Source organism: Leiobunum rupestre, chromosome 3 (genome assembly GCF_980474605.1).
Source record: "Leiobunum rupestre chromosome 3, qqLeiRupe1.1.hap1, whole genome shotgun sequence".
NCBI lineage: Eukaryota > Metazoa > Arthropoda > Arachnida > Opiliones > Sclerosomatidae > Leiobunum > Leiobunum rupestre.
The window spans coordinates 47133711-47153304 of NC_143386.1; the positions used below are offsets into that span (position 1 = coordinate 47133711).

Genomic DNA, 19594 nt, shown 5'->3' on the forward strand with positions numbered 1-19594 from the left:
TATTAAACAACATGAACGGTCTGGAAGGGGGAACTAGGGTTTGAACCAAGGACCTCTGGATCTGCAGTCGAATGCTCTACCACTGAGCTATTCCCCCATGTATACGCGGATTGACGTTGTTTTCAATATTTTATTAGTCATTGGAAAATATTAAACAACATGAACGGTCTGGAAGGGGGAACTCGGTTTCGAACCAAGGACCTCTCGATCTGCAGTCGAATGCTCTACCACTGAGCTATTCCCCCATGTATACACGGACTGACGTTGTTTTCAATATTTTATTAGTCATTGGAAAATATTAAACAACATGAACGGTCTGGAAGGGGGAACTCGGGTTCGAACCAAGGACCTCTCGATCTGCAGTCGAATGCTCTACCACTGAGCTATTCCCCCATCTTTGACGTTGGTTTCAATATTTTATTAGTCATCGGAAAATATTAAACAACATGAACGGTCTGGAAGGGGGAACTCGGGTTTGAACCAAGGACCTCTCGATCTGCAGTCGAATGCTCTACCACTGAGCTATTCCCCCATGTATACACGGATTGACGTTGTTTTGAATATTTTATTAGTCATTGGAAAATATTAAACAACATGAACGGTCTGGAAGGGGGAACTCGGGTCTGAACCAAGGACCTCTCGATCTGCAGTCGAATGCTCTACCACTGAGCTATTCCCCCATGTATACACGGATTGACGTTGTTTTCAATATTTTATTAGTCATTGGATAATATTAAACAACATGAACGGTCTGGAAGGGGGAACTCGGGTTTGAACCAAGGACCTCTCGATCTGCAGTCGAATGCTCTACCACTGAGCTATTCACCCATGTATACACGGACTGACGTTGTTTTCAATATTTTATTAGTCATTGGAAAATATTAAACAACATGAACGGTCTGGAAGGGGGAACTAGGGTTTGAACCAAGGACCTCTGGATCTGCAGTCGAATGCTCTACCACTGAGCTATTCCCCCATCTTTGACGTTGTTTTCAATATTTTATTAGTCATTGGAAAATATTAAACAACATGAACGGTCTGGAAGGGGGAACTCGGGTTTGAACCAAGGACCTCTCGATCTGCAGTCGAATGCTCTACCACTGAGCTATTCACCCATGTATACACGGACTGACGTTGTTTTCAATATTTTATTAGTCATTGGAAAATATTAAACAACATGAACGGTCTGGAAGGGGGAACTAGGGTTTGAACCAAGGACCTCTCGATCTGCAGTCGAATGCTCTACCACTGAGCTATTCCCCCATGTATACACGGATTGATGTTGTTTTGAATATTTTATTAGTCATTGGAAAATATTAAACAACATGAACGGTCTGGAAGGGGGAACTCGGGTTTGAACCAAGTACCTCTCGATCTGCAGTCGAATGCTCTACCACTGAGCTATTCCCCCATGTATACACGAACTGACGTTGTTTTCAATATTTTATTAGTCATTGGAAAATATTAAACAACATGAACGGTCTGGAAGGGGGAACTAGTGTTTGAACCAAGGACCTCTGGATCTGCAGTCGAATGCTCTACCACTGAGCTATTCCCCCATGTATACACGGATTGACGTTGTTTTCAATATTTTATTAGTCATTGGAAAATATTAAACAACATGAACGGTCTGGAAGGGGGAACTCGGGTTCGAACCAAGGACCTCTCGATCTGCAGTCGAATGCTCTACCACTGAGCTATTCCCCCATTTATACACGGTATGACGTTGTTTTCAATATTTTATTAGTCATTGGAAAATATTAAACAACATGAACGGTCTGGAAGGGGGAACTCGGGTTTGAACCAAGGACCTCTCGATCTGCAGTCGAATGCTCTACCACTGCGTTATTCCCCCATGTATACACGGGTTGATGTTTTTTTACGATATTTTTTTAATCATTGGAAAATATAAACCCAAAAGGAACGGTCTGGAAGGGGGAACTCGGATTTAAACCAAGGACCTCTCGATCTGCAGTCGAATGCTCTACCACTGAGTTATTCCCCCATGTATACACACGGATTGACGTTGTTTTCAATATTTTGTTAGTCATTGGAAAATATTAAACAACATTAACGGTCTTGAAGGGGGAACTCGGGTGTGAACCAAGGACCTCTCGATCTGCAGTCGAATGCTCTACCACTGAGCTATTCCCCCATGTATACACTGATTGACGTTGTTTTGAATATTTTATTAGTCATTGGAAAATATTAAACAACATGAACGGTCTGGAAGGGGGAACTCGGGTTTGAACCAAGGCCCTCTCGATCTGCAGTCGAATGCTCTACCACTGAGCTATTCCCCCATGTATACACGGATTGACGTTGTTTTCAATATTTTATTAGTCATTGGAAAATATTAAACAACATGAACGGTCTGGAAGGGGGAACTCGGGTTTGAACCAAGGACCTCTCGATCTGCAGTCGAATGCTCTACCACTGAGCTATTCCCCCATCTTTGACGTTGTTTTCAATATTTTCTTAGTCATTGGAAAATATTAAACAACATGAACGGTCTGGAAGGGGGAACTCGGGTTTGAACCAAGGACCTCTCGATCTGCAGTCGATTTTTTTTTTTTTTTATTTAAAATTTTTATTTTGTTACATGCATTATTGCACAGTGTTAATATTTAAAACAAATTTAACAATTTGAACCTACGTACATCCAGCAATGTTATATATATGTGAAGCAGTGTTATTAAAAGCATTACACAATTGAAGTTAGAAACAACATGAAAAATAAATAAGCCAAATATCATTGATAAAAACTCCTCAGTTATAGAAAATAATAACTACTGCAAATACAACAAAATACACATTTCAATAAAGTACTTTAAATATTAATGACCATAAGGATATCTCCAAGATTATTGACCCCTCATATGTTACGAAAAATATCTATTGCGGCCGTACAACCCGGCTTATGAAGGAGTAGCCATTGCACGCGGTACCGAGCCTCAGTTTTTATGAGAGCACGAAAACGGGAAAAAAGCGTACGCTTATTGGTTATCTGCCCCAAATTGTACAAACAACGATTACTCCAAATGGCTTCTTTGGCAATAGCAGTTAATATGGAAGCGACCTCCCAATGCTCTTTAGAGTCCGCAGTTTTAGGCTTGAGTCCAAAGACGATATAACGCGTCCACATGTCCTTTTCACCAAACAGCGTGTACAGCGACAACACTGAAGAAAATAACCAATCGAGCCATTCGTGCGTATCTTGACATTCCAAAAATAAATGCGAAACTGTCTCCTTTTCAAGGCCACAAAGCGGGCACTGATCATCGTCTGTTATGCCGGCGCGAAATAGCCGCTGCTTGACCATGAACCCCATATGATACACTCGGAGATTCATACTTGACAAACGGGGACCCAACGTAGAATTGACAAGTGATGGAACCCGGAACTTCTGTAAAGGGCCCCCGAAGTAAGCCCGCCAACGTTCTTCACCATTCGATTCCGGAATCGGGGTTACGGCATTGAAAGTTTTGGAAATTGACGTAGATGTAATTTTGTCCAATTCCACAGAGATCCCTGTGTCCGCGACTAGCGCGAACGTTGGCCGTGTCTCAAGCTCGTAGACCTCTTTACTATGTATCACTCGATGTACCGAGGGAGGGAGAGAATCTTTGATCCTTTGAAAAATTTGCAACAACCGACGGCGACCGATTCCGGAATCTGCGGTCAATTCCAAAAAGGCTTCATCCGGAAGAAACCCCAGGATGACCTCGTAGCAAATATCTTTCAGGTAGACCACGCCACAAGAAGCAAGAAGACGCCGCTCAGCCAAAGAAATGTTCATGATTAAAAGATTTGAGTTATAAAATAGGGGCTCCATAATAGGGTTGGTCAAAGGAACCAAGGTCCATCGCGTGAGAGCCAAGAACTCTTTCCAAGCCAATAACATTGAGCCATGGCGTTTCGGCATAGCGCAAAGCAGACGACGTTCAATTATAATCCGTAGGATTGAGAGACCCTGGCGAAGTCCGCCGCCATTTTCGTCAAAGAACCGAGACGCAACGCATGCGACATGCGAAGGCTTGGACCCGGTAGCGAGCTGCAAACATTCCTTCAGACGAAGTACCTTCTGTTTGATCCGAAGATTGATTAATCCAAACCCGCCTTGACTCTTATGGCGAGTTAAGGTTTCGTACGATATAGAATGTGGGCGATCCTTCCAAATAAAATCCAACATGAGCCGCTTAAAATCAGAGAACCAGCGGTCCGGTAAATCAAAAACCTCCAGTATATGCCACAATATCAACGCTCCTAACACGTTAATGATAATGACTTTCCCAAAAATGGTCAGACTACGACCCTTCCAAACGTGTAGGACATTTTTAAATTTTTCATACCGGCCCTCCCAGTTCATCGTGGCAACGACGTCATGGTCATAGCCCAAGGTCACGCCCAATACCTTTATTGAACGGGTGCTAATAACAAGCCCAGCCACAGTCTGGTCCGCGTGAAATCGCAAGGAGCCGAACCAACAACCAGAACTTTTTGCAAGATTGATGGCAGCTCCCGAAGACTGGCAATAAAGTTCAATATCCTCCAAAAGGTAAGTAACATCCCTAGGCCCAGTGACGAGAATGGAAGTGTCATCAATATGTTGAAACACCACAGGGGACGGTGTTAAGTCCGTGAGCATTATCCGACATATACGTTTGTCCGTTTCGAGTAAGGCGCAAAAAGGTTCAGATGATAGAACGTAGAGCAAAGGACTGAGCGGACACCCTTGACGAACCGAGCGGCTAATGACAAAAGAATCGGTAACATATCCATGAAGCTTAATAGCTGTCTTGGCGCCAACTAAAAACATCTGAATCCAAGCGCGGAAGCGTGCGCCGAAACCAAAGGCTTCTAAGATTGCAAATAGATACGGCCATTCCACCCGATCGAACGCTTTTAACAAATCGAGTTGAAGAAAAATCCCTGGCCTATTTTCCATTTTTAAAAACTCCATGACATCAGACAGAAAACGGGGAGTATCGGAAATGGTACGCCCACGAATGCCACCAGTTTGACACGATGACGTAATTAAAGGTAAAAGCGGCGAAACACGGCGAGTAAAAACCTTAGCAAGGAGTTTCCTATCGCCATTCAATAGGGTAATTGGCCTCCAATTTTTCAGAAGAGTCAAATCCCCCGATTTAGGCAACAAAACCACCATCCCTTCTCGCATGCTATTCGGCAAAAGGCCACGGGCTTCGCATTCGGCAACCAAGCGCATAAAGTCATCTTTAATTAGAGGGATAAAGAAACGCAGGAACTCATTGGTAAAGCCATCTCTACCGGGGGCCTTCCCTCCGGCCAAATTAGTTAACTCCGTGTAAATGTCGCTCCAGGTCACGACGGCTTCGCAGGAATCGCGGTCACCTTCAGTAAGCCTCCCTGAGATTAAATTCTTCAAATTGTCAGTAGCGGCTTGAGACGTAACGCCTCGTGTATACAACTCCGAATAAAAACGGAACACTTCCTCCCTTATTAACGCAGGATCTTTAATAATCGCCCCCGAAGGGAGAGTCAGAGAAGTCATTTGACGTTGACGCTGACGAAATTTCTCCAGCCGCAAAAAATACTGAGTGGGGCGTTCCCCCAAATCTCTCCACTCCAACCTCGAACGAACTAATGCACCCTGCAAATCGTTCTCTTCCATATCTCGTAATTTACTCGTTACCGCAGCTATTTCGTCTAAAATCGTATCTGTTTTTAATGGCGAATCTTGTAGGTCTCGAAGCCTATTTTGTAGGTCCGCCCATACAGCCCGCTTCATCAACGCTTTGTGACGGCCGTAAAAAATGCAGTACTCCCGTATTTTAACTTTTAAAGCATCATACCACTCAAAGATATCGGTTAAATAACAAGGCCAAGAATAACTATTTTTAACTGTCCGCTCGATGGCCGTGCAAAAAAGTGCGTCTTCTAAAAAAGTAGAATTAAAACTCCAAGTTCCGGGCCCCCTAAGAATACCACTAGGTTCAAAAATCAGAGAAACACCCTTATGGTCAGAGAAACTACAAAAAACATGCATACACTTTGAAATATTATATACATCTGAATGTAAAGCAAAAAAATAATCAATTCGAGAACTCACAAAGTTACCAAAAACCACCCCCGATCGCGTATAATCGAATGTTTTTTTATGTTGCAACCGCCAAATGTCTACCAACGAGAGATAAGAGACCCAGCGATGAAGATTCGTCATTCCACTCACCGTAATCTTGGCAGGCGACCGCCGATCAAAAACTCGAGAAACAATATCATTAAAATCACCGCCCAATAGCGGACGATTTAACACACGAACAATGGGAATTAAATTTTGCATAAAAATAGATCTATTGACCGCATCGGTTGGGGCATAAACAGAACCTAAATCAACTTTCTCGCCTTCAATTTCAGCGGAAATAAAAATATACCGGCCCTCGTTAGAACTTATCAAATTACATTCTTTAAAATCAAGTAACCGCGAAATACAAATTGCCACACCGCAAAACTTGGTGTCCAAGTTCAAGTCCACGTAGACCGCACCCGAAAAAAAAGTCCGAAAAGTACTTACATGAGACGCCTCCCAATGAGTCTCTTGCAACAACAACACATCATAATGCTTCGCCCACAAAACCAACTTTCGCATCTTCTCTACATCGCGCAAACCGCCTACATTAATCGTCAGAATTTTCACCGGCATTTGGATTCAAATTAATTTGGGTCCATTGACCCGATGGCAACTTCTGAAATATCTTGTGCGGAGGACCTGTAGACGGATTAGTAGCTGAATCGGTGTCACCAGATGAGATCCGGTGCTTGGAACCCCTTTTGGCTTCACCAGTCGGTTTGACGCGGCCCACTTGGTCGGCGCCCATTCCCTGAGACATCGGCGTTGCGTTAGGAGTGGCAATATGAACGTCTTCGTGTCCGGCACCCAATGAACCAGGACCATCGACGGCATCCTTACGACCCTCAGCGAATTGATCAATCGATCCCCCCGCGACAATGACAGGGGGTTGTCCACGCTCCTGTCCCTTCATCTCCACTGCAGGTCGTTCCCAAGTAGGGCAATTACGCACAGCATGACCTTGTGTTTTACATTTACGGCAAATAAATTGAGGGCAATCCTTATATAAATGATCGGATGCTAGACACATATTACAGACTTTAACTTGCGATTCATGAGTGACACGGTAAGAATTTTCTCTATTTAAGACATCCGGAACTCGAAGACTGTAAGGTAACGCGGATTTACCTTCCGGGAGCGTCAAACGGACTGATCGGATACCACAATAGAACCCGGCTTTTTCCCGCCAGGAAATCGTACCTCTGACTTCGCAGCCCATCATCGTCAACTTCGCCAGCAACGCCTCATCAGTAACATAACAGTTTTTTTGGTGACGCTCGAAATGGCATAAGTAATGCTGTCTACCTCCAACCCAGTGTCAATCGCATCATTAATCAAAGTTTCGGACGAAAATACCAAAATGTAGCCGCCCGTGGACGGAACAACAGATTTCACCGCATCCAAACCATATTGAATTTTCACCGCCTCCGCAACATCGTCAAACTTCGGTAATTTTCCTTCAAAATCCACAAAAACCGACCGTTTAATAATATCCATCCTGGATCAGAAGACCCAGGAGGGAAATCACCCGCAAGAAACCGAAACTAGATAAAAAAAGGTATTAACAGAGAAGAAAAAAAAACTTGAACTAAAATAACAACTTAAAGGCGGCAAACAGGCTTAGCGAAAACGGAGCGAAAAAAGACGAACCGTTCACTACCAAACCTAGCAGCGACATCCTCTGCAGTCGAATGCTCTACCACTGAGCTATTCCCCCATGTATACACGGATTGACGTTGTTTTGAATATTTTATTAGTCATTGGAAAATATTAAACAAAATGAACGGTCTGGAAGGCGGAACTCGGGTTTGAACCAAGGACCCCTCGATCTGCAGTCGAATGCTCTACCACTGAGCTATTCCCCCATCTTTGACGTTGTTTTCAATATTTTATTAGTCATCGGAAAATATTAAACAACATGAACGGTCTGGAAGGGGGAACTCGGGTTTGAACCAAGGACCTCTCGATCTGCAGTCGAATGCTCTACCACTGAGCTATTCCCCCATGTATACACGGATTGACGTTGTTTTGAATATTTTATTAGTCATTGGAAAATATTAAACAACATGAACGGTCTGGAAGGGGGAACTCGGGTCTGAACCAAGGACCTCTCGATCTGCAGTCGAATGCTCTACCACTGAGCTATTCCCCCATGTATACACGGATTGACGTTGTTTTCAATATTTTATTAGTCATTGGAAAATATTAAACAACATGAACGGTCTGGAAGGGGGAACTCGTGTTTGAACCAAGGACCTCTCGATCTGCAGTCCAATGCTCTACCACTGCGTTATTCCCCCATGTATACACGGATTGACGTTGTTTTCAATATTTTATTAGTCATTGGAAAATATTAAACAACATGAACGGTCTGATAGGGAAAACTCGGGTTTGAACCAAGGACCTCTCGATCTGCAGTCGAATGCTCTACCACTGAGCTATTCCCCCATGTATACACGGATTGACGTTGTTTTCAATATTTTATTAGTCATTGGAAAATATTAAACAACATGAACGGTCTGGAAGGGGGAACTCGGGTTTGAACCAAGGATCTCTCGATCTGCAGTCGAATGCTCTACCACTGAGCCATTCCCCCATGTATACACGGATTGACGTTGTTTTCAATATTTTATTAGTCATTATAAAATATTAAACAACATGAACGGCCTGGAAGGGGGAACTCGGGTTTGAACAAAGGACCACTCGATCTGCAGTCGAATGCTCTACCACTGAGCTATTCCCCCATGTATACACGGATTGACGTTGTTTTGAATATTTTATTAGTCATTGGAAAATATTAAACAACATGAACGGTCTGGAAGGGGGAACTCGGGTTTGAACCAAGGACCTCTCGATCTGCAGTCGAATGCTCTACCACTGAGCTATTCCCCCATCTTTGACGTAGTTTTCAATATTTTATTAGTCATCGGAAAATATTAAACAACATGAACGGTCTGGAGGGGGGAACTCGGGTTTGAAACAAGGACCTCTCGATCTGCAGTCGAATGCTCTACCACTGAGTAATTCCCCCATGTTTACACGGATTGACGTTGTTTTGAATATTTTATTAGTCATTGGAAAATATTAAACAACATGAACGGTCTGGAAGGGGGAACTCGGGTCTGAACCAAGGACCTCTCGATCTGCAGTCGAATGCTCTAACACTGAGCTATTCCCCCATGTATACACGGATTGACGTTGTTTTCAATATTTTATTAGTCATTGGAAAATATTAAACAACATTAACGGTCTGGAAGGGGGAACTCGTGTTTGAACCAAGGACCTCTCGATCTGCAGTCCAATGCTCTACCACTGCGTTATTCCCCCATGTATACACGGATTGACGTAGTTTTCAATATTTTATTAGTCATTGGAAAATATTAAACAACATGAACGGTCTGGAAGGGGGAACTCGGGTTTGAACCAAGGACCTCTCGATCTGCAGTCGAATGCTCTACCACTGAGCTATTCCCCCATGTATACACGGATTGACGTTGTTTTCAATATTTTATTAGTCATTGGAAAATATTAAACAACATGAACGGTCTGGAAGGGGGAACTCGGGTTTAAACCAAGGATCTCTCGATCTGCAGTCGAATGCTCTACCACTGAGCCATTCCCCCATGTATACACGGATTGACGTTGTTTTCAATATTTTATTAGTCATTATAAAATATTAAACAACATGAACGGCCTGGAAGGGGGAACTCGGGTTTGAACAAAGGACCTCTCGATCTGCAGTCGAATGCTCTACCACTGAGCTATTCCCCCATGTATACACGGATTGACGTTGTTTTCAATATTTTATTAGTCATTGGAAAATATTAAACAACATGAACGGTCTGGAAGGGGGAACTCGGGTTTGAACCAAGGACCTCTCGATCTGCAGTCGAATGCTCTACCACTGAGCTATTCACCCATGTATACACGGATTGACGTTGTTTTCAATATTTTATTAGTCATTGGAAAATATTAAACAACATGAACGGTCTGGAAGGGGGAACTCGGGTTTGAACCAAGGACCTCTCGATCTGCAGTCGAATGCTCTACCACTGAGCTATTCCCCCATGTACACACGGATTGACGTTGTTTTCAATATTTTATTAGTCATTGGAAAATATTAAACAACATGAACGGTCTGGAAGGGGGAACTCGGGTTTGAACCAAGGACCACTCGATCTGCAATCGAATGCTCTACCACTGAGCTATTCCCCCATGTATACACGGATTGACGTTGTTTTGAATATTTTATTAGTCATTGGAAAATATTAAACAACATGAACGGTCTGGAAGGGGGAACTCGGGTTTGAACCAAGGACCTCTCGATCTGCAGTCGAATGCTCTACCACTGAGCTATTCACCCATGTATACACGGATTGACGTTGTTTTCAATATTTTATTAGTCATTGGAAAATATTAAACAACATGAACGGTCTGGAAGGGGGAACTCGGGTTTGAACCAAGGACCTCTCGATCTGCAGTCGAATGCTCTACCACTGAGCTATTCCCCCATGTACACACGGATTGACGTTGTTTTCAATATTTTATTAGTCATTGGAAAATATTAAACAACATGAACGGTCTGGAAGGGGGAACTCGGGTTTGAACCAAGGACCACTCGATCTGCAATCGAATGCTCTACCACTGAGCTATTCCCCCATGTATACACGGATTGACGTTGTTTTGAATATTTTATTAGTCATTGGAAAATATTAAACAACATGAACGGTCTGGAAGGGGGAACTCGGGTTTGAACCAAGGACCTCTCGATCTGCAGTCGAATGCTCTACCACTGAGCTATTCCCCCATCTTTGACGTTGTTTTCAATATTTTATTAGTCATCGGAAAATATTAAACAACATGAACGGTCTGGAAGGGGGAACTCGGGTTTGAACCAAGGACCTCTCGATCTGCAGTCGAATGCTCTACCACTGAGCTTTTCCCCCATGTATACACGGATTGACGTTGTTTTGAATATTTTATTAGTCATTGGAAAATATTAAACAACATGAACGGTCTGGAAGGGGGAACTCGGGTCTGAACCAAGGACCTCTCGATCTGCAGTCGAATGCTCTACCACTGAGCTATTCACCCATGTATAAACGGACTGACGTTGTTTTCAATATTTTATTAGTCATTGGAAAATATTAAACAACATGAACGGTCTGGAAGGGGGAACTAGGGTTTGAACCAAGGACCTCTGGATCTGCAGTCGAATGCTCTACCACTGAGCTATTCCCGCATCTTTGACGTTGTTTTCAATATTTTATTAGTCATTGGAAAATATTAAACAACATGAACGGTCTGGAAGGGGGAACTCGGGTTTGAACCAAGGACCTCTCGATCTGCAGTCGAATGCTCTACCACTGAGCTATTCCCCCATGTATACACGGATTGATGTTGTTTTGAATATTTTATTAGTCATTGGAAAATATTAAACAACATGAACGGTCTGGAAGGGGGAACTCGGGTTTGAACCAAGGACCTCTCGATCTGCAGTCGAATGCTCTACCACTGAGCTATTCCCCCATGTATACACGGATTGACGTTGTTTTCAATATTTTATTAGTCATTGGATAATATTAAACAACATGAACGGTCTGGAAGGGGGAACTCGGGTTTGAACCAAGGACCTCTCGATCTGCAGTCGAATGCTCTACCACTGAGCCATTCCCCCATGTATACACGGATTGACGTTGTTTTCAATATTTTATTAGTCATTATAAAATATTAAACAACATGAACGGCCTGGAAGGGGGAACTCGGGTTTGAACAAAGGACCTCTCGATCTGCAGTCGAATGCTCTACCACTGAGCTATTCCCCCATGTATACACGGATTGACGTTGTTTTCAATATTTTATTAGTCATTGGAAAATATTAAACAACATGAACGGTCTGGAAGGGGGAACTCGGGTTTGAACCAAGGACCTCTCGATCTGCAGTCGAATGCTCTACCACTGAGCTATTCACCCATGTATACACGGATTGACGTTGTTTTCAATATTTTATTAGTCATTGGAAAATATTAAACAACATGAACGGTCTGGAAGGGGGAACTCGGGTTTGAACCAAGGACCTCTCGATCTGCAGTCGAATGCTCTACCACTGAGCTATTCACCCATGTATACACGGATTGACGTTGTTTTCAATATTTTATTAGTCATTGGAAAATATTAAACAACATGAACGGTCTGGAAGGGGGAACTCGGGTTTGAACCAAGGACCTCTCGATCTGCAGTCGAATGCTCTACCACTGAGCTATTCCCCCATGTACACACGGATTGACGTTGTTTTCAATATTTTATTAGTCATTGGAAAATATTAAACAACATGAACGGTCTGGAAGGGGGAACTCGGGTTTGAACCAAGGACCACTCGATCTGCAATCGAATGCTCTACCACTGAGCTATTCCCCCATGTATACACGGATTGACGTTGTTTTGAATATTTTATTAGTCATTGGAAAATATTAAACAACATGAACGGTCTGGAAGGGGGAACTCGGGTTTGAACCAAGGACCTCTCGATCTGCAGTCGAATGCTCTACCACTGAGCTATTCACCCATGTATACACGGATTGACGTTGTTTTCAATATTTTATTAGTCATTGGAAAATATTAAACAACATGAACGGTCTGGAAGGGGGAACTCGGGTTTGAACCAAGGACCTCTCGATCTGCAGTCGAATGCTCTACCACTGAGCTATTCCCCCATGTACACACGGATTGACGTTGTTTTCAATATTTTATTAGTCATTGGAAAATATTAAACAACATGAACGGTCTGGAAGGGGGAACTCGGGTTTGAACCAAGGACCACTCGATCTGCAATCGAATGCTCTACCACTGAGCTATTCCCCCATGTATACACGGATTGACGTTGTTTTGAATATTTTATTAGTCATTGGAAAATATTAAACAACATGAACGGTCTGGAAGGGGGAACTCGGGTTTGAACCAAGGACCTCTCGATCTGCAGTCGAATGCTCTACCACTGAGCTATTCCCCCATCTTTGACGTTGTTTTCAATATTTTATTAGTCATCGGAAAATATTAAACAACATGAACGGTCTGGAAGGGGGAACTCGGGTTTGAACCAAGGACCTCTCGATCTGCAGTCGAATGCTCTACCACTGAGCTTTTCCCCCATGTATACACGGATTGACGTTGTTTTGAATATTTTATTAGTCATTGGAAAATATTAAACAACATGAACGGTCTGGAAGGGGGAACTCGGGTCTGAACCAAGGACCTCTCGATCTGCAGTCGAATGCTCTACCACTGAGCTATTCACCCATGTATAAACGGACTGACGTTGTTTTCAATATTTTATTAGTCATTGGAAAATATTAAACAACATGAACGGTCTGGAAGGGGGAACTAGGGTTTGAACCAAGGACCTCTGGATCTGCAGTCGAATGCTCTACCACTGAGCTATTCCCGCATCTTTGACGTTGTTTTCAATATTTTATTAGTCATTGGAAAATATTAAACAACATGAACGGTCTGGAAGGGGGAACTCGGGTTTGAACCAAGGACCTCTCGATCTGCAGTCGAATGCTCTACCACTGAGCTATTCCCCCATGTATACACGGATTGATGTTGTTTTGAATATTTTATTAGTCATTGGAAAATATTAAACAACATGAACGGTCTGGAAGGGGGAACTCGGGTTTGAACCAAGGACCTCTCGATCTGCAGTCGAATGCTCTACCACTGAGCTATTCCCCCATGTATACACGGATTGACGTTGTTTTCAATATTTTATTAGTCATTGGATAATATTAAACAACATGAACGGTCTGGAAGGGGGAACTCGGGTTTGAACCAAGGACCTCTCGATCTGCAGTCGAATGCTCTACCACTGAGCCATTCCCCCATGTATACACGGATTGACGTTGTTTTCAATATTTTATTAGTCATTATAAAATATTAAACAACATGAACGGCCTGGAAGGGGGAACTCGGGTTTGAACAAAGGACCTCTCGATCTGCAGTCGAATGCTCTACCACTGAGCTATTCCCCCATGTATACACGGATTGACGTTGTTTTCAATATTTTATTAGTCATTGGAAAATATTAAACAACATGAACGGTCTGGAAGGGGGAACTCGGGTTTGAACCAAGGACCTCTCGATCTGCAGTCGAATGCTCTACCACTGAGCTATTCACCCATGTATACACGGATTGACGTTGTTTTCAATATTTTATTAGTCATTGGAAAATATTAAACAACATGAACGGTCTGGAAGGGGGAACTCGGGTTTGAACCAAGGACCTCTCGATCTGCAGTCGAATGCTCTACCACTGAGCTATTCCCCCATGTACACACGGATTGACGTTGTTTTCAATATTTTATTAGTCATTGGAAAATATTAAACAACATGAACGGTCTGGAAGGGGGAACTCGGGTTTGAACCAAGGACCACTCGATCTGCAATCGAATGCTCTACCACTGAGCTATTCCCCCATGTATACACGGATTGACGTTGTTTTGAATATTTTATTAGTCATTGGAAAATATTAAACAACATGAACGGTCTGGAAGGGGGAACTCGGGTTTGAACCAAGGACCTCTCGATCTGCAGTCGAATGCTCTACCACTGAGCTATTCACCCATGTATACACGGATTGACGTTGTTTTCAATATTTTATTAGTCATTGGAAAATATTAAACAACATGAACGGTCTGGAAGGGGGAACTCGGGTTTGAACCAAGGACCTCTCGATCTGCAGTCGAATGCTCTACCACTGAGCTATTCCCCCATGTACACACGGATTGACGTTGTTTTCAATATTTTATTAGTCATTGGAAAATATTAAACAACATGAACGGTCTGGAAGGGGGAACTCGGGTTTGAACCAAGGACCACTCGATCTGCAATCGAATGCTCTACCACTGAGCTATTCCCCCATGTATACACGGATTGACGTTGTTTTGAATATTTTATTAGTCATTGGAAAATATTAAACAACATGAACGGTCTGGAAGGGGGAACTCGGGTTTGAACCAAGGACCTCTCGATCTGCAGTCGAATGCTCTACCACTGAGCTATTCCCCCATCTTTGACGTTGTTTTCAATATTTTATTAGTCATCGGAAAATATTAAACAACATGAACGGTCTGGAAGGGGGAACTCGGGTTTGAACCAAGGACCTCTCGATCTGCAGTCGAATGCTCTACCACTGAGCTTTTCCCCCATGTATACACGGATTGACGTTGTTTTGAATATTTTATTAGTCATTGGAAAATATTAAACAACATGAACGGTCTGGAAGGGGGAACTCGGGTCTGAACCAAGGACCTCTCGATCTGCAGTCGAATGCTCTACCACTGAGCTATTCACCCATGTATAAACGGACTGACGTTGTTTTCAATATTTTATTAGTCATTGGAAAATATTAAACAACATGAACGGTCTGGAAGGGGGAACTAGGGTTTGAACCAAGGACCTCTGGATCTGCAGTCGAATGCTCTACCACTGAGCTATTCCCGCATCTTTGACGTTGTTTTCAATATTTTATTAGTCATTGGAAAATATTAAACAACATGAACGGTCTGGAAGGGGGAACTCGGGTTTGAACCAAGGACCTCTCGATCTGCAGTCGAATGCTCTACCACTGAGCTATTCCCCCATGTATACACGGATTGATGTTGTTTTGAATATTTTATTAGTCATTGGAAAATATTAAACAACATGAACGGTCTGGAAGGGGGAACTCGGGTTTGAACCAAGGACCTCTCGATCTGCAGTCGAATGCTCTACCACTGAGCTATTCCCCCATGTATACACGGATTGACGTTGTTTTCAATATTTTATTAGTCATTGGATAATATTAAACAACATGAACGGTCTGGAAGGGGGAACTCGGGTTTGAACCAAGGACCTCTCGATCTGCAGTCGAATGCTCTACCACTGAGCCATTCCCCCATGTATACACGGATTGACGTTGTTTTCAATATTTTATTAGTCATTATAAAATATTAAACAACATGAACGGCCTGGAAGGGGGAACTCGGGTTTGAACAAAGGACCTCTCGATCTGCAGTCGAATGCTCTACCACTGAGCTATTCCCCCATGTATACACGGATTGACGTTGTTTTCAATATTTTATTAGTCATTGGAAAATATTAAACAACATGAACGGTCTGGAAGGGGGAACTCGGGTTTGAACCAAGGACCTCTCGATCTGCAGTCGAATGCTCTACCACTGAGCTATTCCCCCATGTATACACGGATTGACGTTGTTTTCAATATTTTATTAGTCATTGGAAAATATTAAACAACATGAACGGTCTGGAAGGGGGAACTCGGGTTTGAACCAAGGACCACTCGATCTGTAATCGAATGCTCTACCACTGAGCTATTCCCTCACGTATACACGGATTGACGTTGTTTTCAATATTTTATCAGTCATTGGAAAATATTAAACAACATGAACGGTCTGGAAGGGGGAACTCGGGTTTGAACCAAGGACCTCTCGATCTGCATCGAATGCTCTACCACTGAGCTATTCCCCCATGTATACATGGATTGACGTTGTTTTCAATATTTTATTAGTCATTGGAAAATATTAAACAACATGAACGGTCTGGAAGGGGGAACTCGGGTTTGAACCAAGGACCTCTCGATCTGCAGTCGAATGCTCTACCACTGAGCTATTCCCCCATGTATACACGGATTGACGTTGTTTTCAATATTTTATTAGTCATTGGATAATATTAAACAACATGATCGGTCTGGAAGGGGGAACTCGGGTTTGAACCAAGGACCTCTCGATCTGCAGTCGAATGCTCTACCACTGAGCTATTCCCCCATGTATACACGGATTGACGTTGTTTTGAATATTTTATTAGTCATTGGAAAATATTAAACAACATGAACGGTCTGGAAGGGGGAACTCGGGTTTGAACCAAGTACCTCTCGATCTGCAGTCGAATGCTCTACCACTGAGCTATTCCCCCATGTATACATGGATTGACGTTGTTTTCAATATTTTATTAGTCATTGGATAATATTAAACAACATGAACGGTCTGGAAGGGGGAACTCGGGTTTGAACCAAGGACCTCTCGATCTGCAGTCGAATGCTCTACCACTGAGCCATTCCCCCATGTATACACGGATTGACGTTGTTTTCAATATTTTATTAGTCATTATAAAATATTAAACAACATGAACGGCCTGGAAGGGGGAACTCGGGTTTGAACAAAGGACCTCTCGATCTGCAGTCGAATGCTCTACCACTGAGCTATTCCCCCATGTATACACGGATTGACGTTGTTTTCAATATTTTATTAGTCATTGGAAAATATTAAACAACATGAACGGTCTGGAAGGGGGAACTAGGGTTTGAACCAAGGACCTCTGGATCTGCAGTCGAATGCTCTACCACTGAGCTATTCCCCCATCTTTGACGTTGTTTTCAATATTTTATTAGTCATTGGAAAATATTAAACAACATGAACGGTCTGGAAGGGGGAACTCGGGTTTGAACCAAGGACCTCGCGATCTGCAGTCGAATGCTCTACCACTGAGCTATTCCCCCATGTATACACGGATTGATGTTGTTTTGAATATTTTATTAGTCATTGGATAATAGTAAACAACATGAACGGTCTGGAAGGGGGAACTCGGGTTTGAACCAAGGACCTCTCGATCTGCAGTCGAATGCTCTACCACTGAGCTATTCCCCCATGTACACACGGATTGACGTTGTTTTCAATATTTTATTAGTCATTGGAAAATATTAAACAACATGAACGGTCTGGAAGGGGGAACTCGGGTTTGAACCAAGGACCACTCGATCTGCAGTCGAATGCTCTACCACTGAGCAATTCCCCCATGTATACACGGATTGACATTGTTTTCAATATTTTATTAGTCATTGGAAAATATTAAACAACATGAACGGTCTGGAAGGGGGAACTCGGGTTTGAACCAAGGACCTCTCGATCTGCAGTCGAATGCTCTACCACTGAGCTATTCCCCCATGTATACACGGATTGACGTTGTTTTCAATATTTTATTAGTCATTGGATAATAGTAAACAACATGAACGGTCTGGAAGGGGGAACTCGGGTTTGAACCAAGGACCTCTCGATCTGCAGTCGAATGCTCTACCACTGAGCTATTCACCCATGTATAAACGGACTGACGTTGTTTTCAATATTTTATTAGTCATTGGCAAATATTAAACAACATGAACGGTCTGGAAGGGGGAACTAGGGTTTGAACCAAGGACCTCTGGATCTGCAGTCGAATGCTCTACCACTGAGCTATTCCCCCATCTTTGACGTTGTTTTCAATATTTTATTAGTCATTGGAAAATATTAAACAACATGAACGGTCTGGAAGGGGGAACTCGGGTTTGAACCAAGGACCTTTCGATCTGCAGTCGAATGCTCTACCACTGAGCTATTCCCCCATGTATACACGGATTGATGTTGTTTTGAATATTTTATTAGTCATTGGAAAATATTAAACAACATGAACGGTCTGGAAGGAGGAACTCGGGTTTGAACCAAGTACCTCTCGATCTGCAGTCGAATGCCCTAACACTGAGCTATTCCCCCATGTATACACGGATTGACGTTGTTTTGAATATTTTATTAGTCATTGGATAATATTAAACAACATGAACGGTCTGGAAGGGGGAACTCGGGTTTGAACCAAGGACCTCTCGATCTGCAGTCGAATGCTCTACCACTGAGCTATTCCCCCATGTATACACGGATTGACGTTGTTTTCAATATTTTATTAGTCATTGGAAAATATTAAACAACATGAACGGTCTGGAAGGGGGAACTCGGGTTTGAACCAAGGACCTCTCGATCTGCAGTCGAATGCTCTACCACTGAGCTATTCCCCCATGTATACACGGATTGACGTTGTTTTCAATATTTTATTAGTCATTGGAAAATATTAAACAACATGAACGGTCTGGAAGGGGGAACTCGGGTTTGAACCAAGGACCTCTCGATCTGCAGTCGAATGCTCTACCACTGAGCTATTCCCCCATGTATACACGGATTGATGTTGTTTTGAATATTTTATTAGTCATTGGAAAATATTAAACAACATGAACGGTCTGGAAGGGGGAACTCGGGTTTGAACCAAGTACCTCTCGATCTGCAGTCGAATGCTCTACCACTGAGCTATTCCCCCATGTATACACGGATTGACGTTGTTTTCAATATTTTATTAGTCATTGGAAAATATTAAACAACATGAACGGTCTGGAAGGGGGAACTAGGGTTTGAACCAAGGACCTCTGGATCTGCAGTCGAATGCTCTACCACTGAGCTATTCCCCCATGTATACGCGGATTGACGTTGTTTTCAATATTTTATTAGTCATTGGAAAATATTAAACAACATGAACGGTCTGGAAGGGGGAACTAGTGTTTGAACCAAGGACCTCTGGATCTGCAGTCGAATGCTCTACCACTGAGCTATTCCCCCATGTATACACGGATTG

At 42.8% G+C, this 19594-nt stretch overlaps 94 non-coding genes across 94 annotated transcripts; all 94 read right to left on the reverse strand.

The window, feature by feature from the left end:
- Positions 1-25: 25 nt before the first annotated feature.
- On the reverse strand, positions 26-97 carry TRNAC-GCA (transfer RNA cysteine (anticodon GCA)). Its single transcript has one exon. It is a non-coding gene; the product is annotated as a tRNA-Cys (tRNA).
- A 76-nt stretch (positions 98-173) lies between these two features.
- Positions 174-245, reverse strand: TRNAC-GCA (transfer RNA cysteine (anticodon GCA)). The gene has a single exon. It is a non-coding gene; the product is annotated as a tRNA-Cys (tRNA).
- Positions 246-321: 76 nt separating this feature from the next.
- On the reverse strand, positions 322-393 carry TRNAC-GCA (transfer RNA cysteine (anticodon GCA)). The gene has a single exon. It is a non-coding gene; the product is annotated as a tRNA-Cys (tRNA).
- Positions 394-460: 67 nt separating this feature from the next.
- TRNAC-GCA (transfer RNA cysteine (anticodon GCA)) lies at positions 461-532 on the reverse strand. Its single transcript has one exon. It is a non-coding gene; the product is annotated as a tRNA-Cys (tRNA).
- Positions 533-608: 76 nt separating this feature from the next.
- TRNAC-GCA (transfer RNA cysteine (anticodon GCA)) lies at positions 609-680 on the reverse strand. The gene has a single exon. It is a non-coding gene; the product is annotated as a tRNA-Cys (tRNA).
- Positions 681-756: 76 nt separating this feature from the next.
- TRNAC-GCA (transfer RNA cysteine (anticodon GCA)) lies at positions 757-828 on the reverse strand. Its single transcript has one exon. It is a non-coding gene; the product is annotated as a tRNA-Cys (tRNA).
- Positions 829-904: 76 nt separating this feature from the next.
- TRNAC-GCA (transfer RNA cysteine (anticodon GCA)) lies at positions 905-976 on the reverse strand. Its single transcript has one exon. It is a non-coding gene; the product is annotated as a tRNA-Cys (tRNA).
- A 67-nt stretch (positions 977-1043) lies between these two features.
- Positions 1044-1115, reverse strand: TRNAC-GCA (transfer RNA cysteine (anticodon GCA)). Its single transcript has one exon. It is a non-coding gene; the product is annotated as a tRNA-Cys (tRNA).
- Positions 1116-1191: 76 nt separating this feature from the next.
- Positions 1192-1263, reverse strand: TRNAC-GCA (transfer RNA cysteine (anticodon GCA)). Its single transcript has one exon. It is a non-coding gene; the product is annotated as a tRNA-Cys (tRNA).
- Positions 1264-1339: 76 nt separating this feature from the next.
- TRNAC-GCA (transfer RNA cysteine (anticodon GCA)) lies at positions 1340-1411 on the reverse strand. The gene has a single exon. It is a non-coding gene; the product is annotated as a tRNA-Cys (tRNA).
- Positions 1412-1487: 76 nt separating this feature from the next.
- TRNAC-GCA (transfer RNA cysteine (anticodon GCA)) lies at positions 1488-1559 on the reverse strand. Its single transcript has one exon. It is a non-coding gene; the product is annotated as a tRNA-Cys (tRNA).
- A 76-nt stretch (positions 1560-1635) lies between these two features.
- On the reverse strand, positions 1636-1707 carry TRNAC-GCA (transfer RNA cysteine (anticodon GCA)). Its single transcript has one exon. It is a non-coding gene; the product is annotated as a tRNA-Cys (tRNA).
- A 76-nt stretch (positions 1708-1783) lies between these two features.
- On the reverse strand, positions 1784-1855 carry TRNAC-GCA (transfer RNA cysteine (anticodon GCA)). Its single transcript has one exon. It is a non-coding gene; the product is annotated as a tRNA-Cys (tRNA).
- Positions 1856-1933: 78 nt separating this feature from the next.
- TRNAC-GCA (transfer RNA cysteine (anticodon GCA)) lies at positions 1934-2005 on the reverse strand. The gene has a single exon. It is a non-coding gene; the product is annotated as a tRNA-Cys (tRNA).
- A 78-nt stretch (positions 2006-2083) lies between these two features.
- Positions 2084-2155, reverse strand: TRNAC-GCA (transfer RNA cysteine (anticodon GCA)). The gene has a single exon. It is a non-coding gene; the product is annotated as a tRNA-Cys (tRNA).
- Positions 2156-2231: 76 nt separating this feature from the next.
- Positions 2232-2303, reverse strand: TRNAC-GCA (transfer RNA cysteine (anticodon GCA)). Its single transcript has one exon. It is a non-coding gene; the product is annotated as a tRNA-Cys (tRNA).
- A 76-nt stretch (positions 2304-2379) lies between these two features.
- Positions 2380-2451, reverse strand: TRNAC-GCA (transfer RNA cysteine (anticodon GCA)). The gene has a single exon. It is a non-coding gene; the product is annotated as a tRNA-Cys (tRNA).
- A 5454-nt stretch (positions 2452-7905) lies between these two features.
- TRNAC-GCA (transfer RNA cysteine (anticodon GCA)) lies at positions 7906-7977 on the reverse strand. Its single transcript has one exon. It is a non-coding gene; the product is annotated as a tRNA-Cys (tRNA).
- A 67-nt stretch (positions 7978-8044) lies between these two features.
- TRNAC-GCA (transfer RNA cysteine (anticodon GCA)) lies at positions 8045-8116 on the reverse strand. Its single transcript has one exon. It is a non-coding gene; the product is annotated as a tRNA-Cys (tRNA).
- A 76-nt stretch (positions 8117-8192) lies between these two features.
- Positions 8193-8264, reverse strand: TRNAC-GCA (transfer RNA cysteine (anticodon GCA)). The gene has a single exon. It is a non-coding gene; the product is annotated as a tRNA-Cys (tRNA).
- Positions 8265-8488: 224 nt separating this feature from the next.
- TRNAC-GCA (transfer RNA cysteine (anticodon GCA)) lies at positions 8489-8560 on the reverse strand. Its single transcript has one exon. It is a non-coding gene; the product is annotated as a tRNA-Cys (tRNA).
- A 76-nt stretch (positions 8561-8636) lies between these two features.
- Positions 8637-8708, reverse strand: TRNAC-GCA (transfer RNA cysteine (anticodon GCA)). The gene has a single exon. It is a non-coding gene; the product is annotated as a tRNA-Cys (tRNA).
- Positions 8709-8784: 76 nt separating this feature from the next.
- Positions 8785-8856, reverse strand: TRNAC-GCA (transfer RNA cysteine (anticodon GCA)). Its single transcript has one exon. It is a non-coding gene; the product is annotated as a tRNA-Cys (tRNA).
- A 76-nt stretch (positions 8857-8932) lies between these two features.
- On the reverse strand, positions 8933-9004 carry TRNAC-GCA (transfer RNA cysteine (anticodon GCA)). The gene has a single exon. It is a non-coding gene; the product is annotated as a tRNA-Cys (tRNA).
- Positions 9005-9219: 215 nt separating this feature from the next.
- On the reverse strand, positions 9220-9291 carry TRNAC-GCA (transfer RNA cysteine (anticodon GCA)). Its single transcript has one exon. It is a non-coding gene; the product is annotated as a tRNA-Cys (tRNA).
- A 224-nt stretch (positions 9292-9515) lies between these two features.
- Positions 9516-9587, reverse strand: TRNAC-GCA (transfer RNA cysteine (anticodon GCA)). Its single transcript has one exon. It is a non-coding gene; the product is annotated as a tRNA-Cys (tRNA).
- A 76-nt stretch (positions 9588-9663) lies between these two features.
- On the reverse strand, positions 9664-9735 carry TRNAC-GCA (transfer RNA cysteine (anticodon GCA)). Its single transcript has one exon. It is a non-coding gene; the product is annotated as a tRNA-Cys (tRNA).
- A 76-nt stretch (positions 9736-9811) lies between these two features.
- TRNAC-GCA (transfer RNA cysteine (anticodon GCA)) lies at positions 9812-9883 on the reverse strand. The gene has a single exon. It is a non-coding gene; the product is annotated as a tRNA-Cys (tRNA).
- A 76-nt stretch (positions 9884-9959) lies between these two features.
- Positions 9960-10031, reverse strand: TRNAC-GCA (transfer RNA cysteine (anticodon GCA)). The gene has a single exon. It is a non-coding gene; the product is annotated as a tRNA-Cys (tRNA).
- A 76-nt stretch (positions 10032-10107) lies between these two features.
- Positions 10108-10179, reverse strand: TRNAC-GCA (transfer RNA cysteine (anticodon GCA)). Its single transcript has one exon. It is a non-coding gene; the product is annotated as a tRNA-Cys (tRNA).
- Positions 10180-10255: 76 nt separating this feature from the next.
- Positions 10256-10327, reverse strand: TRNAC-GCA (transfer RNA cysteine (anticodon GCA)). The gene has a single exon. It is a non-coding gene; the product is annotated as a tRNA-Cys (tRNA).
- A 76-nt stretch (positions 10328-10403) lies between these two features.
- TRNAC-GCA (transfer RNA cysteine (anticodon GCA)) lies at positions 10404-10475 on the reverse strand. The gene has a single exon. It is a non-coding gene; the product is annotated as a tRNA-Cys (tRNA).
- Positions 10476-10551: 76 nt separating this feature from the next.
- Positions 10552-10623, reverse strand: TRNAC-GCA (transfer RNA cysteine (anticodon GCA)). Its single transcript has one exon. It is a non-coding gene; the product is annotated as a tRNA-Cys (tRNA).
- A 76-nt stretch (positions 10624-10699) lies between these two features.
- Positions 10700-10771, reverse strand: TRNAC-GCA (transfer RNA cysteine (anticodon GCA)). The gene has a single exon. It is a non-coding gene; the product is annotated as a tRNA-Cys (tRNA).
- Positions 10772-10847: 76 nt separating this feature from the next.
- On the reverse strand, positions 10848-10919 carry TRNAC-GCA (transfer RNA cysteine (anticodon GCA)). Its single transcript has one exon. It is a non-coding gene; the product is annotated as a tRNA-Cys (tRNA).
- A 67-nt stretch (positions 10920-10986) lies between these two features.
- Positions 10987-11058, reverse strand: TRNAC-GCA (transfer RNA cysteine (anticodon GCA)). Its single transcript has one exon. It is a non-coding gene; the product is annotated as a tRNA-Cys (tRNA).
- Positions 11059-11134: 76 nt separating this feature from the next.
- Positions 11135-11206, reverse strand: TRNAC-GCA (transfer RNA cysteine (anticodon GCA)). The gene has a single exon. It is a non-coding gene; the product is annotated as a tRNA-Cys (tRNA).
- Positions 11207-11282: 76 nt separating this feature from the next.
- On the reverse strand, positions 11283-11354 carry TRNAC-GCA (transfer RNA cysteine (anticodon GCA)). Its single transcript has one exon. It is a non-coding gene; the product is annotated as a tRNA-Cys (tRNA).
- Positions 11355-11421: 67 nt separating this feature from the next.
- TRNAC-GCA (transfer RNA cysteine (anticodon GCA)) lies at positions 11422-11493 on the reverse strand. The gene has a single exon. It is a non-coding gene; the product is annotated as a tRNA-Cys (tRNA).
- A 76-nt stretch (positions 11494-11569) lies between these two features.
- On the reverse strand, positions 11570-11641 carry TRNAC-GCA (transfer RNA cysteine (anticodon GCA)). Its single transcript has one exon. It is a non-coding gene; the product is annotated as a tRNA-Cys (tRNA).
- A 76-nt stretch (positions 11642-11717) lies between these two features.
- TRNAC-GCA (transfer RNA cysteine (anticodon GCA)) lies at positions 11718-11789 on the reverse strand. Its single transcript has one exon. It is a non-coding gene; the product is annotated as a tRNA-Cys (tRNA).
- A 76-nt stretch (positions 11790-11865) lies between these two features.
- TRNAC-GCA (transfer RNA cysteine (anticodon GCA)) lies at positions 11866-11937 on the reverse strand. Its single transcript has one exon. It is a non-coding gene; the product is annotated as a tRNA-Cys (tRNA).
- Positions 11938-12013: 76 nt separating this feature from the next.
- TRNAC-GCA (transfer RNA cysteine (anticodon GCA)) lies at positions 12014-12085 on the reverse strand. Its single transcript has one exon. It is a non-coding gene; the product is annotated as a tRNA-Cys (tRNA).
- Positions 12086-12161: 76 nt separating this feature from the next.
- On the reverse strand, positions 12162-12233 carry TRNAC-GCA (transfer RNA cysteine (anticodon GCA)). The gene has a single exon. It is a non-coding gene; the product is annotated as a tRNA-Cys (tRNA).
- Positions 12234-12309: 76 nt separating this feature from the next.
- On the reverse strand, positions 12310-12381 carry TRNAC-GCA (transfer RNA cysteine (anticodon GCA)). Its single transcript has one exon. It is a non-coding gene; the product is annotated as a tRNA-Cys (tRNA).
- Positions 12382-12457: 76 nt separating this feature from the next.
- TRNAC-GCA (transfer RNA cysteine (anticodon GCA)) lies at positions 12458-12529 on the reverse strand. The gene has a single exon. It is a non-coding gene; the product is annotated as a tRNA-Cys (tRNA).
- Positions 12530-12605: 76 nt separating this feature from the next.
- TRNAC-GCA (transfer RNA cysteine (anticodon GCA)) lies at positions 12606-12677 on the reverse strand. Its single transcript has one exon. It is a non-coding gene; the product is annotated as a tRNA-Cys (tRNA).
- Positions 12678-12753: 76 nt separating this feature from the next.
- TRNAC-GCA (transfer RNA cysteine (anticodon GCA)) lies at positions 12754-12825 on the reverse strand. The gene has a single exon. It is a non-coding gene; the product is annotated as a tRNA-Cys (tRNA).
- A 76-nt stretch (positions 12826-12901) lies between these two features.
- Positions 12902-12973, reverse strand: TRNAC-GCA (transfer RNA cysteine (anticodon GCA)). The gene has a single exon. It is a non-coding gene; the product is annotated as a tRNA-Cys (tRNA).
- Positions 12974-13049: 76 nt separating this feature from the next.
- On the reverse strand, positions 13050-13121 carry TRNAC-GCA (transfer RNA cysteine (anticodon GCA)). The gene has a single exon. It is a non-coding gene; the product is annotated as a tRNA-Cys (tRNA).
- Positions 13122-13188: 67 nt separating this feature from the next.
- On the reverse strand, positions 13189-13260 carry TRNAC-GCA (transfer RNA cysteine (anticodon GCA)). Its single transcript has one exon. It is a non-coding gene; the product is annotated as a tRNA-Cys (tRNA).
- Positions 13261-13336: 76 nt separating this feature from the next.
- TRNAC-GCA (transfer RNA cysteine (anticodon GCA)) lies at positions 13337-13408 on the reverse strand. Its single transcript has one exon. It is a non-coding gene; the product is annotated as a tRNA-Cys (tRNA).
- A 76-nt stretch (positions 13409-13484) lies between these two features.
- Positions 13485-13556, reverse strand: TRNAC-GCA (transfer RNA cysteine (anticodon GCA)). Its single transcript has one exon. It is a non-coding gene; the product is annotated as a tRNA-Cys (tRNA).
- Positions 13557-13623: 67 nt separating this feature from the next.
- TRNAC-GCA (transfer RNA cysteine (anticodon GCA)) lies at positions 13624-13695 on the reverse strand. Its single transcript has one exon. It is a non-coding gene; the product is annotated as a tRNA-Cys (tRNA).
- Positions 13696-13771: 76 nt separating this feature from the next.
- Positions 13772-13843, reverse strand: TRNAC-GCA (transfer RNA cysteine (anticodon GCA)). The gene has a single exon. It is a non-coding gene; the product is annotated as a tRNA-Cys (tRNA).
- A 76-nt stretch (positions 13844-13919) lies between these two features.
- TRNAC-GCA (transfer RNA cysteine (anticodon GCA)) lies at positions 13920-13991 on the reverse strand. Its single transcript has one exon. It is a non-coding gene; the product is annotated as a tRNA-Cys (tRNA).
- Positions 13992-14067: 76 nt separating this feature from the next.
- TRNAC-GCA (transfer RNA cysteine (anticodon GCA)) lies at positions 14068-14139 on the reverse strand. Its single transcript has one exon. It is a non-coding gene; the product is annotated as a tRNA-Cys (tRNA).
- A 76-nt stretch (positions 14140-14215) lies between these two features.
- TRNAC-GCA (transfer RNA cysteine (anticodon GCA)) lies at positions 14216-14287 on the reverse strand. Its single transcript has one exon. It is a non-coding gene; the product is annotated as a tRNA-Cys (tRNA).
- A 76-nt stretch (positions 14288-14363) lies between these two features.
- Positions 14364-14435, reverse strand: TRNAC-GCA (transfer RNA cysteine (anticodon GCA)). Its single transcript has one exon. It is a non-coding gene; the product is annotated as a tRNA-Cys (tRNA).
- Positions 14436-14511: 76 nt separating this feature from the next.
- Positions 14512-14583, reverse strand: TRNAC-GCA (transfer RNA cysteine (anticodon GCA)). Its single transcript has one exon. It is a non-coding gene; the product is annotated as a tRNA-Cys (tRNA).
- Positions 14584-14659: 76 nt separating this feature from the next.
- Positions 14660-14731, reverse strand: TRNAC-GCA (transfer RNA cysteine (anticodon GCA)). Its single transcript has one exon. It is a non-coding gene; the product is annotated as a tRNA-Cys (tRNA).
- A 76-nt stretch (positions 14732-14807) lies between these two features.
- On the reverse strand, positions 14808-14879 carry TRNAC-GCA (transfer RNA cysteine (anticodon GCA)). The gene has a single exon. It is a non-coding gene; the product is annotated as a tRNA-Cys (tRNA).
- A 76-nt stretch (positions 14880-14955) lies between these two features.
- On the reverse strand, positions 14956-15027 carry TRNAC-GCA (transfer RNA cysteine (anticodon GCA)). The gene has a single exon. It is a non-coding gene; the product is annotated as a tRNA-Cys (tRNA).
- Positions 15028-15103: 76 nt separating this feature from the next.
- On the reverse strand, positions 15104-15175 carry TRNAC-GCA (transfer RNA cysteine (anticodon GCA)). Its single transcript has one exon. It is a non-coding gene; the product is annotated as a tRNA-Cys (tRNA).
- Positions 15176-15242: 67 nt separating this feature from the next.
- Positions 15243-15314, reverse strand: TRNAC-GCA (transfer RNA cysteine (anticodon GCA)). The gene has a single exon. It is a non-coding gene; the product is annotated as a tRNA-Cys (tRNA).
- A 76-nt stretch (positions 15315-15390) lies between these two features.
- TRNAC-GCA (transfer RNA cysteine (anticodon GCA)) lies at positions 15391-15462 on the reverse strand. The gene has a single exon. It is a non-coding gene; the product is annotated as a tRNA-Cys (tRNA).
- Positions 15463-15538: 76 nt separating this feature from the next.
- On the reverse strand, positions 15539-15610 carry TRNAC-GCA (transfer RNA cysteine (anticodon GCA)). The gene has a single exon. It is a non-coding gene; the product is annotated as a tRNA-Cys (tRNA).
- A 67-nt stretch (positions 15611-15677) lies between these two features.
- TRNAC-GCA (transfer RNA cysteine (anticodon GCA)) lies at positions 15678-15749 on the reverse strand. The gene has a single exon. It is a non-coding gene; the product is annotated as a tRNA-Cys (tRNA).
- A 76-nt stretch (positions 15750-15825) lies between these two features.
- TRNAC-GCA (transfer RNA cysteine (anticodon GCA)) lies at positions 15826-15897 on the reverse strand. Its single transcript has one exon. It is a non-coding gene; the product is annotated as a tRNA-Cys (tRNA).
- A 76-nt stretch (positions 15898-15973) lies between these two features.
- Positions 15974-16045, reverse strand: TRNAC-GCA (transfer RNA cysteine (anticodon GCA)). The gene has a single exon. It is a non-coding gene; the product is annotated as a tRNA-Cys (tRNA).
- Positions 16046-16121: 76 nt separating this feature from the next.
- Positions 16122-16193, reverse strand: TRNAC-GCA (transfer RNA cysteine (anticodon GCA)). Its single transcript has one exon. It is a non-coding gene; the product is annotated as a tRNA-Cys (tRNA).
- Positions 16194-16269: 76 nt separating this feature from the next.
- TRNAC-GCA (transfer RNA cysteine (anticodon GCA)) lies at positions 16270-16341 on the reverse strand. Its single transcript has one exon. It is a non-coding gene; the product is annotated as a tRNA-Cys (tRNA).
- A 76-nt stretch (positions 16342-16417) lies between these two features.
- Positions 16418-16489, reverse strand: TRNAC-ACA (transfer RNA cysteine (anticodon ACA)). The gene has a single exon. It is a non-coding gene; the product is annotated as a tRNA-Cys (tRNA).
- A 76-nt stretch (positions 16490-16565) lies between these two features.
- Positions 16566-16636, reverse strand: TRNAC-GCA (transfer RNA cysteine (anticodon GCA)). The gene has a single exon. It is a non-coding gene; the product is annotated as a tRNA-Cys (tRNA).
- A 76-nt stretch (positions 16637-16712) lies between these two features.
- On the reverse strand, positions 16713-16784 carry TRNAC-GCA (transfer RNA cysteine (anticodon GCA)). Its single transcript has one exon. It is a non-coding gene; the product is annotated as a tRNA-Cys (tRNA).
- A 76-nt stretch (positions 16785-16860) lies between these two features.
- TRNAC-GCA (transfer RNA cysteine (anticodon GCA)) lies at positions 16861-16932 on the reverse strand. Its single transcript has one exon. It is a non-coding gene; the product is annotated as a tRNA-Cys (tRNA).
- A 76-nt stretch (positions 16933-17008) lies between these two features.
- TRNAC-GCA (transfer RNA cysteine (anticodon GCA)) lies at positions 17009-17080 on the reverse strand. The gene has a single exon. It is a non-coding gene; the product is annotated as a tRNA-Cys (tRNA).
- Positions 17081-17156: 76 nt separating this feature from the next.
- Positions 17157-17228, reverse strand: TRNAC-GCA (transfer RNA cysteine (anticodon GCA)). Its single transcript has one exon. It is a non-coding gene; the product is annotated as a tRNA-Cys (tRNA).
- Positions 17229-17304: 76 nt separating this feature from the next.
- Positions 17305-17376, reverse strand: TRNAC-GCA (transfer RNA cysteine (anticodon GCA)). The gene has a single exon. It is a non-coding gene; the product is annotated as a tRNA-Cys (tRNA).
- Positions 17377-17452: 76 nt separating this feature from the next.
- On the reverse strand, positions 17453-17524 carry TRNAC-GCA (transfer RNA cysteine (anticodon GCA)). Its single transcript has one exon. It is a non-coding gene; the product is annotated as a tRNA-Cys (tRNA).
- Positions 17525-17591: 67 nt separating this feature from the next.
- TRNAC-GCA (transfer RNA cysteine (anticodon GCA)) lies at positions 17592-17663 on the reverse strand. The gene has a single exon. It is a non-coding gene; the product is annotated as a tRNA-Cys (tRNA).
- Positions 17664-17739: 76 nt separating this feature from the next.
- Positions 17740-17811, reverse strand: TRNAC-GCA (transfer RNA cysteine (anticodon GCA)). The gene has a single exon. It is a non-coding gene; the product is annotated as a tRNA-Cys (tRNA).
- Positions 17812-17887: 76 nt separating this feature from the next.
- TRNAC-GCA (transfer RNA cysteine (anticodon GCA)) lies at positions 17888-17959 on the reverse strand. Its single transcript has one exon. It is a non-coding gene; the product is annotated as a tRNA-Cys (tRNA).
- Positions 17960-18035: 76 nt separating this feature from the next.
- TRNAC-GCA (transfer RNA cysteine (anticodon GCA)) lies at positions 18036-18107 on the reverse strand. The gene has a single exon. It is a non-coding gene; the product is annotated as a tRNA-Cys (tRNA).
- A 76-nt stretch (positions 18108-18183) lies between these two features.
- TRNAC-GCA (transfer RNA cysteine (anticodon GCA)) lies at positions 18184-18255 on the reverse strand. Its single transcript has one exon. It is a non-coding gene; the product is annotated as a tRNA-Cys (tRNA).
- A 76-nt stretch (positions 18256-18331) lies between these two features.
- TRNAC-GCA (transfer RNA cysteine (anticodon GCA)) lies at positions 18332-18403 on the reverse strand. Its single transcript has one exon. It is a non-coding gene; the product is annotated as a tRNA-Cys (tRNA).
- A 67-nt stretch (positions 18404-18470) lies between these two features.
- Positions 18471-18542, reverse strand: TRNAC-GCA (transfer RNA cysteine (anticodon GCA)). The gene has a single exon. It is a non-coding gene; the product is annotated as a tRNA-Cys (tRNA).
- Positions 18543-18618: 76 nt separating this feature from the next.
- TRNAC-GCA (transfer RNA cysteine (anticodon GCA)) lies at positions 18619-18690 on the reverse strand. Its single transcript has one exon. It is a non-coding gene; the product is annotated as a tRNA-Cys (tRNA).
- Positions 18691-18766: 76 nt separating this feature from the next.
- Positions 18767-18838, reverse strand: TRNAC-GCA (transfer RNA cysteine (anticodon GCA)). Its single transcript has one exon. It is a non-coding gene; the product is annotated as a tRNA-Cys (tRNA).
- A 76-nt stretch (positions 18839-18914) lies between these two features.
- TRNAC-GCA (transfer RNA cysteine (anticodon GCA)) lies at positions 18915-18986 on the reverse strand. The gene has a single exon. It is a non-coding gene; the product is annotated as a tRNA-Cys (tRNA).
- Positions 18987-19062: 76 nt separating this feature from the next.
- Positions 19063-19134, reverse strand: TRNAC-GCA (transfer RNA cysteine (anticodon GCA)). Its single transcript has one exon. It is a non-coding gene; the product is annotated as a tRNA-Cys (tRNA).
- A 76-nt stretch (positions 19135-19210) lies between these two features.
- TRNAC-GCA (transfer RNA cysteine (anticodon GCA)) lies at positions 19211-19282 on the reverse strand. The gene has a single exon. It is a non-coding gene; the product is annotated as a tRNA-Cys (tRNA).
- Positions 19283-19358: 76 nt separating this feature from the next.
- TRNAC-GCA (transfer RNA cysteine (anticodon GCA)) lies at positions 19359-19430 on the reverse strand. Its single transcript has one exon. It is a non-coding gene; the product is annotated as a tRNA-Cys (tRNA).
- A 76-nt stretch (positions 19431-19506) lies between these two features.
- Positions 19507-19578, reverse strand: TRNAC-GCA (transfer RNA cysteine (anticodon GCA)). Its single transcript has one exon. It is a non-coding gene; the product is annotated as a tRNA-Cys (tRNA).
- Between the last annotated feature and the right edge of the window lie 16 nt (positions 19579-19594).